Source organism: Sorex araneus, chromosome 1, assembly GCF_027595985.1.
Source record: "Sorex araneus isolate mSorAra2 chromosome 1, mSorAra2.pri, whole genome shotgun sequence".
In the NCBI taxonomy this organism is placed as follows: domain Eukaryota; kingdom Metazoa; phylum Chordata; class Mammalia; order Eulipotyphla; family Soricidae; genus Sorex; species Sorex araneus.
In genome coordinates, this window is record NC_073302.1 from 403,475,160 (window position 1) to 403,485,881 (window position 10,722).

General features: G+C 40.4%; 1 pseudogene; it reads left to right on the forward strand.

The window, feature by feature from the left end:
* The first annotated feature begins 6,618 nt into the window (after nucleotides 1-6,618).
* Nucleotides 6,619-7,269, forward strand: LOC101542109 (peptidyl-prolyl cis-trans isomerase A-like; annotated as a pseudogene).
* Nucleotides 7,270-10,722: the final 3,453 nt, after the last annotated feature.

Consider the following 10,722-nt stretch of genomic DNA (forward strand, 5'->3'; position numbering starts at 1 on the left):
TGGACACTTCCAGGAATGGCCAAAAGTAAAACAAAAACACAGAAAACTGGAAGAAAATTTTAATCTGTCTAGTAGATCACTGGAACCAGGAGAAAAGAAGCAGTTATAGTCAGAAACCAATATAAATGGAAAACATTATTTGAATAATTAGTACACTTTTAGGTGGATCATAAATTGTTTACATCAGAAACGAATTGTTTACAATTATGTTAAAATTGATCTCAGAAGACCAGAGATAGAGTATAACCTTGTATAGTGACCAACCTGGGTTCAATCCCTGGTATCCCATCTAGTCCTCTAGCTCTGCCAGGAGTGACTGCTGAGAGCAGACCCAGACCCAGGAGTAACCCCTGAGCATTGCTAAGAGTGACCCAAACTCCCCCCTCCAAAAAAAAAACAACCATAAATTCACCTCACAAAATTAAATGAGAAAAATTATACAATCACTTTAATCAGCTAGAAGTCTTTTGATACAGTTATATCTATATCCTAGTGCTAAAGTAGAAAAAATAGAATAATATAGGGATTTGGGCAATAAAGAGATTGATGAATATATAAGAATTTTATATATGATAGCAGAAATTGGGAAAGGATGAAATATTTAGTAGACAGGACTAGAAAAACAGATGTATTATATATGGAGAAAAACTAAGGATTACCCCTTACTTTGTACTACATTAAATATGATTAGTTTTGGATCCCTCTAAATGCCACATGGTTCCCCAAGCACTACCAAGTGTGGCAAAAAAGTGAAAATATGAATTTGACTAAAACAAAGGAAATCTCTCCTTAATCAAAGGCAGCACAGATTCCCATGGAGAGAGTTATAGATTGGATAAAAGATACTTGGAAGAGACCAACAAGAGATTAATGTATAAATATGTAAAGACTACTCAAAGCATCAAGGAAATTTTAGGAGAATGGGGAAAATGTATATATGTTTCACAAATGGAGACAATATGCAACTAATAAATACATAGACAATTTTCAAGTTCACTAATAGTAAAAAAATGTGTTAAATAATAAAACAAGATATGTTTTTCCCATTAGAGTGAGAAATATTAGGAAGTAGCATTAAACATTGTCAATGATGCTGAGAAAGAGAAATTCTCATCTACAATGATTCTGGAGATCAAGCTGGAGGTATTTGTTAAGACTTAACATTTATATACTCTTACAAGCCTACTTCTGTTACAGAAAATTTTTTGTACAGATCCACAAGGGAATAGGTCAGAACAAAAACACAAGCTTCCCAGATACACAGAAACCTTAAAGATATTTGTAGGGACTAGAGAGATGTACAGAGGTTAAGACATTTACCTTGCATACAGCCAACCCTAGTTCAATCCCTGGCACTGCATATGACTTTTGAGCACTTTCAGCCCTAAACCAGGAGTAATCCCTGAGCAAAGCCAAGTATGGACCCAAAGCAAAACAAACAAATCCATGTAATTCCCTAAATTTGTTTTTTTAATTTATAAAATGTGACCAGTTGTCTCTTATCATGGATGGCCAACTGGCAATAAAAAATATACAAAAGGTATCCAGATAGAAAGGAAAAGTACCTCTACTTTAGATCATACAGATAACATAATCTTGTGTATGTACACCTGTGTGTATTAGAGCAAGACTGTTTTAAGTAATCCACATATTTAAAATGTCGATAATGAACGAATTTAATTGGTTACAGGATACAATCTCAATAAGCAAAAGCCATTGTGTTCCTACATAGCGGTAATAAACTGTCTGATAATGACAGATAGTGACAAAGCAGAGTATGTGCAAGGCCCTGAATTCAATGCATAATGCAATAGCACAAAAATCACTGCTGAATCACCCTAATAATCACTCTAATAGTCCTGAGCACCACCAGGCTGGCCTTGATTGCCCTCAGCACTACTTACCTCCAAACACCAAACCACTGGGCTTAGTATCACAAGAAGTGACATACAGACCATCACCCACCTCAGTACCACTGCATGTGTGCCCTATGGAATTAAAAAAAAATCATTCACAAAGGCAACATAAGGATTCAAAAACTTAAAATTAATTTTAACCAAGGGACAAAAACCTATATTTAAGCTACAGGATATCACTGACAGAAATTAAAGAAGCCCTAAGTAAGAAAAAATGCATCTCCAGTGATGTACATTAATCATTTCTCATAAAACTAGAAAATAAAACATTTCAGATTCAGACACTGGGACACTTAACAAGTATCTTACAGATTAAATAGGCTCTCATAAGAAAATCTCAGCTGGTTTCCAACAAAATTCCCAAAGAAAAAAATGTTAGAAGGCACGTATTTTGTTTCAAACCTTACTACAAATCTACAATAATAAAGTCTCCATCACCAGCATAAATAAGACAGGCACTGATGAAAGTGAGAGTTCGGGGGCTGGAGCAATAGCACAGCGGGTAGGGCATTTGCCTTGCACGCGGCCAACCCGGGTTCGAATCCCAGCATCCCATATGGTCCCCTGAGCACCACCAGGAGTAATTCCTGAGTGCATGAGCCAGGAGTGACCCCTGTGCATCGCCGGGTGTGACCCCCCCAAAAAAAAGTGAGAGTTCAGAAATACATCTGGACCGAACATGAAGGTGGAGAAAAAAGTGAGAGAGCCCCTAAGTCTCCTTAATGAAACCACACGGAGGAACTAAGAATTACTGATAGATAACACGAGACAAATAAATAAGAGAATATTGTATAGGACCTTATTGAGAAGGTAAGCTGCAGATGCCCCCACCCGGGGGCATGAATGAACAACTGCCAAGAGCACATTTACTGAGGGCAGCAGGGAAGGACAGAGGCTACTTAAACCAGAGTATTGCCTGGGCACAGGCATGGGAAACTGACCAAGGCACAATGTGGGTTCCCTGTTAACCAGCAGAGAGCACTGTGCCTTACCTAAGTGGGAAACTGCCCACCCACCTGTGGATAACCTCCCTCCCCGCCTCCCTTCCCCCACCCCCGAATTCCAAGCTGAGGACTGAGACCGCTGAGCTGTGTGGCAGATGCTGCCCAGGTGAAATGAATCAGCCAAGCACACAAGCTTTCAGTTGAATGGTTGAACACTTGGTGAGGGATCAGGTCTGGACCTCAGCTCACAGCTGTTTCCTAGGTCGGCTGTGTCTGACAGGCGGTCAGTGCCGACACAGAGAGGAAGTTGGGTGGATACCGGGCCAATAACAGGGGCAGGACTACCATTACCCAACCAGGTGGCATGATACCACAGTCACAATCAGGCATCACATCTGCAAACGCTGGGTGGCAGCACTGCTCTGTCTGTCTTCAGGGTTTCGGTTGACCCACTAAATTTGGGAGTATGATAAATCCAAAGCAACACCAGCCAGTGCCAGTTTCTGTGTGGAAACTGTGGATGCGGGCTACGCACCGCTAAAGGGTCTGCCCAAAACCAGACTCTCCCCCTTGGCAATGATATCACACCATCAGCAGTGAAGAGGCAGAACATTTCCCCGTACTCTGGATGAAGACAAAAGCTTAAGAAAGAACAACCCCTCACACAAGTGTTCTTGAAACTCCCCGAGGAAGTATTCAAAGTGGCAAAGGATGTTCACTGAATTGAGAATAGGAGAAGAGAGCTCCAACAAGGACAGAGAAAGTGTGAGGAAACTTCCATCAGAAACTAAAAAAAGCACAATAGAGGGGCTCAACAACAGAAAGACAGGGGCTGAGGAATGAATTAATATACTTAAGGAATAGATACATGAAACAATACATAAAGAACAGAAGAAGGAAAAAAGAGCATTTCACATGAAGGAAACAGATTTATAGTATAGCATCAAAAGGATTAATAATTGTATTGCAGGAGTTCTAGAAGGAGAAAGGACAGTGGGGAAGAATATTGGTGGAGGAAATTATACACAAGAATTTCCTACACAGAGTCAGAGAGACAGTATAGCAGGTGGGGTGCTTGCTTTGCTCAGAGCCAAACCAGGTTTATTCCCCAGTATTGCATATTTTCCCCAGCACCAGCAGGAGCGATCTGTGAGTGCAGAGCTAGGAAAAGCCCCTGAGCAGCACTGGGGGTGGCCCTAAAATAATAAGAACAACCAAAATAATTTCTTCCTTATTCCCTGTTGATGTTGCCTGGTTCAAGTCCTATAGAAAACAGAATGGAGATTGCTCAAGAGCTTCCATGTGACCGCCCCCCCTCCGTGATCCCACTTTGCAGCAGCTACCACCATTCCTCAAACACAAAAATATTATTTTGAAAAGATTTGTATGCACATTTCTATGTTCATTGTAGTGCTTAGTGCTATATGATATGGAAACAACCCAAACATTGAATGACAGATAGATACAGAAGTTATTGTATATATGTCCAAAGGAATATGATGCCATCATACAAAAAGATGAAATCATGCAATTTGCTGCAATGTGGGTGGAACTGGGGGGTGTAGGGTGGGGAGGGCAGTATATTTTATTAACCAAAATAAATCAGAGGGAGAAGAACAAATACTAGATGACCTTATTTATCTGTGGTATAACAAGACAGGGGATGGAAGTTATCAAGTAAATGATAAATAAACAAGCAAGCCCTTGGCTCTGGATTACAGAACTAAGAATGTCAGTAGATTGATAAATAGATCAGTCAGACAGGTGAGGGAAGGACAGGGAAGGTGAAAAATGAGGTGGATTAACATAAAATGAGGACATTGGATGGTTTTGGGAACTTTGGTTATGTTGAGGAGAAGTACATCAAAACTGTAAGCACTGCCACTATTGTAAACGTGTGACCTAAAACAGTTAATTATTTTTTAATGAGTTTGCTTAGGGGGAGTGGAACTTTGAGATGCTGGTGGAGGGGCACTGACACTAGGGGTAGGTTTGGAGTTGCAATGTGGTAAGCCTGAAACTCTGTTATTAATGGTATTATGAATCACAGAGCCTAATTTAAAATTGGGGGATAAAAAATTTCCGAGAAAAATTTTGAAGTTCCAAGTAAAACATGAAAGAGAAGAACACCAAGACATATTGTATTCAAAGTGGCAAAAGACAAATGACAAAATCGCAGCATATATGGAAATGTTATAATTATTAGGAAAAAATTAACATAGAGAGTTTCTATGGTGATGTGATTGAAAAGGTAGCCTGGAGATGATGACTTCTTTTATAACAGTATTTCATTGAAACTTTCAAGTACTATTTATGGCATTTACTGCTTTTAGACTATGATTTCCGTTCTCTGACTCTAAATACTTCAATTATTGAAATCCAAATTAACCTTTATAACCATCCTGGATTTGTATGATAGCAATGTTTTTGCTTATAACTGTCTGTCTTATGGTTATGCCCCCACTGTTATGATAACAGTGTTTTGGCTTATAACTGCCTTGTGGTTATACTCCCAAAGAAAGAGATGTTTCTCTTATGATGTTTTTATTATAAGAGAGTCAGTAAATGATCTACAGAGTTCACACTTTGACAGAATATGATCACATCAGTGGAAATGCATGCAGGGTCTGCTATTGCAGTTGTAAATCAAAAAGACATTTGTACTGCCTAGTTCTCCTTGCAAACGCACCTCTAGATTCATGGTAAACTTATAAAGCTTTCTTGAGATTAGAAAATTGGATTCTGGTGAATCCCAGTGCTTACCCAATTTATACCCAGAAGATATTATATAAAGTTACACATTAAATTTTTCCTCTCCTTCCTGTTAGCTTTCCCTGCCAAAGGATATGCCAACTTTTTGTTAAAGAAAGCACTCAAAGGAAAGAGCTTTTCTCTCCCTCTGGGTTATTCAGTCCCTTATGTCTGATTTCCTACAGAGTGAAAATTATTGGTGGAAACTCATTAGAACAGAGTTTGTGGATTGGACATCTTTGTACCAGGAAAAGTAAATGAAATTCCCACTTCATTTCACATACGATAGCAAATTGTCACCAAGAAGACAACAATGAATGCCAACTTCAGATATGAACTGTGTCCCCCTGGGAGAATGTTGGCTTTGGAGGAGAGTTGAGTAAGGTGCTAAGATGGGTGAAGAAACCATACTCACTAGAAAACACTTTTTCCTTGCAGAATAGTATCTGAAATTCCATGGTTTTGTGTTTCACTTCTTAGCAAAGTTTAGACTTTGTTAAGTTGTTGAATTGAAATTAACTTAAGGAAAGGAAATGTTCAAAATCTTATCACTCCTTGTATTTTATCAGAAATAAGTGTCCGATCCTGTCTTATGTTTTAGGAATGGGAAGAAGATGCCTTAGAATAGAGAAGTGAAGCAAAGTAGCTTAAAGCAAGCCCTCCAACTCCTGCCTTGCAGTGCTCTCTGTGTCTTGTTGGTTCATGTACCCACAGAAGCAAGGGAGAATCCAAAGGTCCTGGTTGCTTCTTATGAAGAACAGGAGAGAATTCTTTCATAAATAGGAAATTCAGAGGGTCTTAAGTCAAGAGAAAAGGGAATTGGGAGACTCTAGTGCTATCATGTTGCTGTTGGTAATCACCAGTTAGGTCTTAAGCCAACACAGTTGGTCAACTATAAAGGAATAACTGTTGTGGGCTAAGTTCTAGTGCTTGGTGATTAAATGGAAATTAAAGAACAACTTATTATCATCCTTTCAACTATTCAGTAAGAAAAATCAAACCGACAGATGCCACCACGACATCCCAGTTTCCTGTGTTCTACAGCCATAGTCAGCCCCACCTTGTTTCTCAGCATGGTTGGTTGATGCTGAGTCCCTAGACCCTGTCTCCTTCCAGCTATTTGCAGACAGAATTCAAAGGACAGTGGGACATTTTTGTGCCCTGAGCACTGGTGAGAATGGGTCTGGTTACAAAAGTTACTACTTCCACCGAATTATGCCCAGATTTATGTGCCAGGGTGGAGACTTTTCTTACCACAATGGCAGTGGGGAGAACTTCGACAATGAGAATTTCATCCTAAAGCATACGGGGCCTGGCATCTTTCTTGTCCATGGCAAATGCCAGCCCCAACACCAATAGCTCCCAGTTTTCTACTGTACTGCCAAGACTGAGTGGTTGGTTCTCGGAGACTTTAGCAAGGCTGGGCAGCAGCACTCCCTTCTTTGTGGGTGGGGTTCACTCCTGACCTGGGGTCAAAGATGGCATTCCTGAGTTTGCTCCAGAACCCCAAAACCTCATTGGAAAGCAAGCATGTATTGTTCGGCAAGGTGAAGGAGGGCATGAATATTATGGGGACCATGGAGCACTTTGGGTCCAGGGATGGCAAGACCAGAAAGAAGGTAATGATTTCTGATGGTGGACAAATCGAAAGGAGCTAGTTCTCTTAGTCATGAGACCATTCCTTCCTTCTTCAGTTCAGAAGAGCATGCCGTACCCCCACATGCTCAGAATTTCCTTTGGCCCCAGTGCTCTCCCTGTGGTTCCCTTGCATAGTTTCCTATCCCCCCTCCTCCAAGTATAGCTGGATTTCAGGGTTGTTTATGATTATGAAATAAAAAAAAATAAGTAATACTTGTTTTAAAAACAGAAAAATCACACAGGCACACAAAATAAGTAACAACAATTCAAAACAATTTGTCAGTACAAATTAGTAAAACAATGACAGTGTGCAGGTTAAAGCTGAATCTGATCAGTATCGAAAACTCTACTTTCAGAAAAGAGATGAGTTTACTAGAAGGCAATATCAGACAAAAGACAAGGAATGAACCTAATCCTGCATGGTATTTTTGCTTTTGATTTTGAACAACTGTCCCAATGTAGAATTATGTATAGACATTGGTTGCATGAGCTTCTAGGCTTCAATTACCAGAATATTAGAATATTCTTCAACAAAATAGGCACCATCTGCTGCTATTTAATGTAGAAATAGGACTATAGATTGAACCGTGGAAAACTTTGGCCCACTCCTCTGATCTTCTAGTACATAATATACCTCTCCCCTTGCACTTGTGATAGCATCACACTCAGTTCATGCCTGTTTCCCCCAACAATTTTAAAGTTCTCAAAAGTTGGCTCATATTTTCTTCACCCCAGTAACTCTGATAGCTAACATAGGGGTAGAATATACTTGGCACTAAATAATAAACATTTATTTAAACAATATTAATTGAGCATCACTCTATGGGATGCTTGCTCTCACAGTTCTTAATGTAATGCCTGCCAGTGAGTACACAAGTGGACAAAGGAGAGGCTAGATAGATGGCTGGGTACTTAGGTATCATTGGTGTTGTCAGGATATTGTAAAGTCTACGAGCCCTTTTTCTTCAATGGGATAAAAACAACAAAACCGTTGGGTTGGAAAAACTGGTCCTTATTTTACAAATAAATATGTTCTTAAAGGTCCTAATTTTCCTTCAAAGGCACAAAGCTTTGTGATTGGCTGGAAGAGAAGGTTGCTTTCAGGGGTAACTGGCCTGGCAGGACAACAGGGTCAAATATGACCACAGCCCCCAGGCCTAAACACCAGAGAGCTGTTTCATCAGTCTTAAATTAGGCTTGTCTATACAAAATTTTGCCTAAGCTCATTCTATTCTAATTCTCGATTCAGTCAGCTCATCAATCCTATTTACAAAATGTCTAATATTCACTTATGTGCTGTTCTTCTCAAGAGTACCATGATGTGAGTATCTAGCTAAGTCTAATGTTTGTAGTTTTAATCTCAGAAGTACAATCAAATTTCACCCCACTAGTCTGGAAAATAAACAGCCATCAAAATAGTGATAACTATTTAGCAACTAACCCTAAGTGACCTTGAGTTTTCTGAAAAAGAAATTGAATGGGCAAGCAAAACATTTCTTAAATTTATAAAAGAATGAGGATATAAAACTCCCTTAATAGAGAACAATGTCTTTGAATTTGACACACATCACTAATGATGAACACCCTAATCTCTAAAATTGTTTGAACTGAGCAGATAGATAAAGTGGTAGAGCAACTGCCTAACATGTGTAAGATCGTAAGCTCTGTGCTGAAAGTAGATTATAGATCAAACATGATGGCCACTATTTACCTGCATTGCAAACCATAACACCCAATAGGAGAGAGAGCAAACAAAAGGGAACATGCCTGCCACTGAGGTGAAGGATGGGGGGTGGCAGGATACTGGGAACATTGGTGGTGGAAAATGGGCACTGGTGGAGGGATGGATGCTCAACCATTGTATGACTGAGTGACCACAAAAGAGTGTAAGTCTGTAATTGTACCTAATGGTGTTTCATAAAAAAATTAAAAATGTAAATAAATAAATAAATAATTTGTATCACTTTTCATCCCGTTGATCTTCAATTTGTTTGAGCGGGCGCCAGTAATGTCTCCATTTGTCCCTGTCGCGTGCTAGTCTCGCCCAATGATATCTGCTCACTCCAGGAACAGGAAGACCCTCAAATCGTTCATTCAGGGTTTTGATGAAGAAATCTGACCATCTCATGGTGGGCGGCCACGTGGTCTTTTGACGTCCCGTGAAATCCAGTCAGCTCTAGTCCAGCGGTCATCTCTGAATCTCATTACATGTCCTGTCCATCTGATTTTTGATGCCTTGGTAAACGAGAGAGCGTCTCTGATTCTTGACCATCATTGGAGGTCGGAACTCCGGATTCCTTCTCTCACTTGAGTGAGATGTAATACTCCAAGCACAGGTCTTTCATTCCTCTTTGGGATACCCAAATAGCGTTCTCATCCTGTTTTTGTAGGGCCCAGGTCTCTGAGGCATATGCTAGTTTGAAGAACGGTGGAGTCAAGAAGATGTGCCCAGAGCCAGAGGTTCTTTGTCATCTCAACCACTTCTTCAATGTTCTTGAAGGCTTTCCACGCTACTCTCTTCCTCCTACACAGTTCTGGCGCCAAGTCATTCCACCCAGCTATACATAGCTGCTGCATTCAGAGATGTTCATTCTGTTGAGAGCAAATGGAATGTCAGGGACTAGTTCATTTTTCATGAACATTGTTTTGCTGAGATTCAGCTGCAGTCCGACATTTCCACACTCGCGGTCAAAGTCAGCCAGCATTTGTGCCACCTGGCTAATGTTGGTGTTATGAGAATGATGTCATCAGTGAGGCAGAGGTGGTGTAGTTGCCAACTGTCTATCTTCACTCCCGTTCCTTCCCATTCCAGTCATCGCATGACGTTCTCGAGAATGGCACTGAAGAGTTTCTATGAAATGGTATCACCTTGCCGAACCCCTCTCTTTACATCAATGATCATTCCTTGTAGAATGGTGAGATCCTGGTGTTGATTCCGCAATATAGCTCTCGGAGGATCTTGATGTACTGAATTTGAACGCCCTGTTTGGCTAAGGCTTCTATGACTGCTTCAGTCTCAACAGAATCAAAGGCCTTCTTTAAATCGATGAATGTTAGACAGAGCGGCAGCTCTCTGATGAACTCTCGTGAAACTTCAATGAGCTTGGTCACTGTGTGGATATGGTTGATCATGCTGAATCCTTTTTGGAACCTGGCTTGCTCGCATGGTTGTCCTTTGTCTAGTGTTCTGCCTATTTTATTCAGAATGACTTGAGTGAACAACTTGTAGATGACAGACAACAGGCAGATTTGACGATAGTTGCCAATGTCATATATGTCTCCCTTCTTGTACAACAGAACGGTCCTGCTGGTTTTCCATTGGGATAGAACCTTGCATACAGACAGGTAGCCTGTGAAGAGCTGAGCCAGTGTATTGATAAGTACTGGTGGCAGATTCTTCAGGTGTTCAGGTCTGACCTTGTCTGGACTGGATGCTATACGCATCTTTACCAATGAAATGGTATAATCCTCTC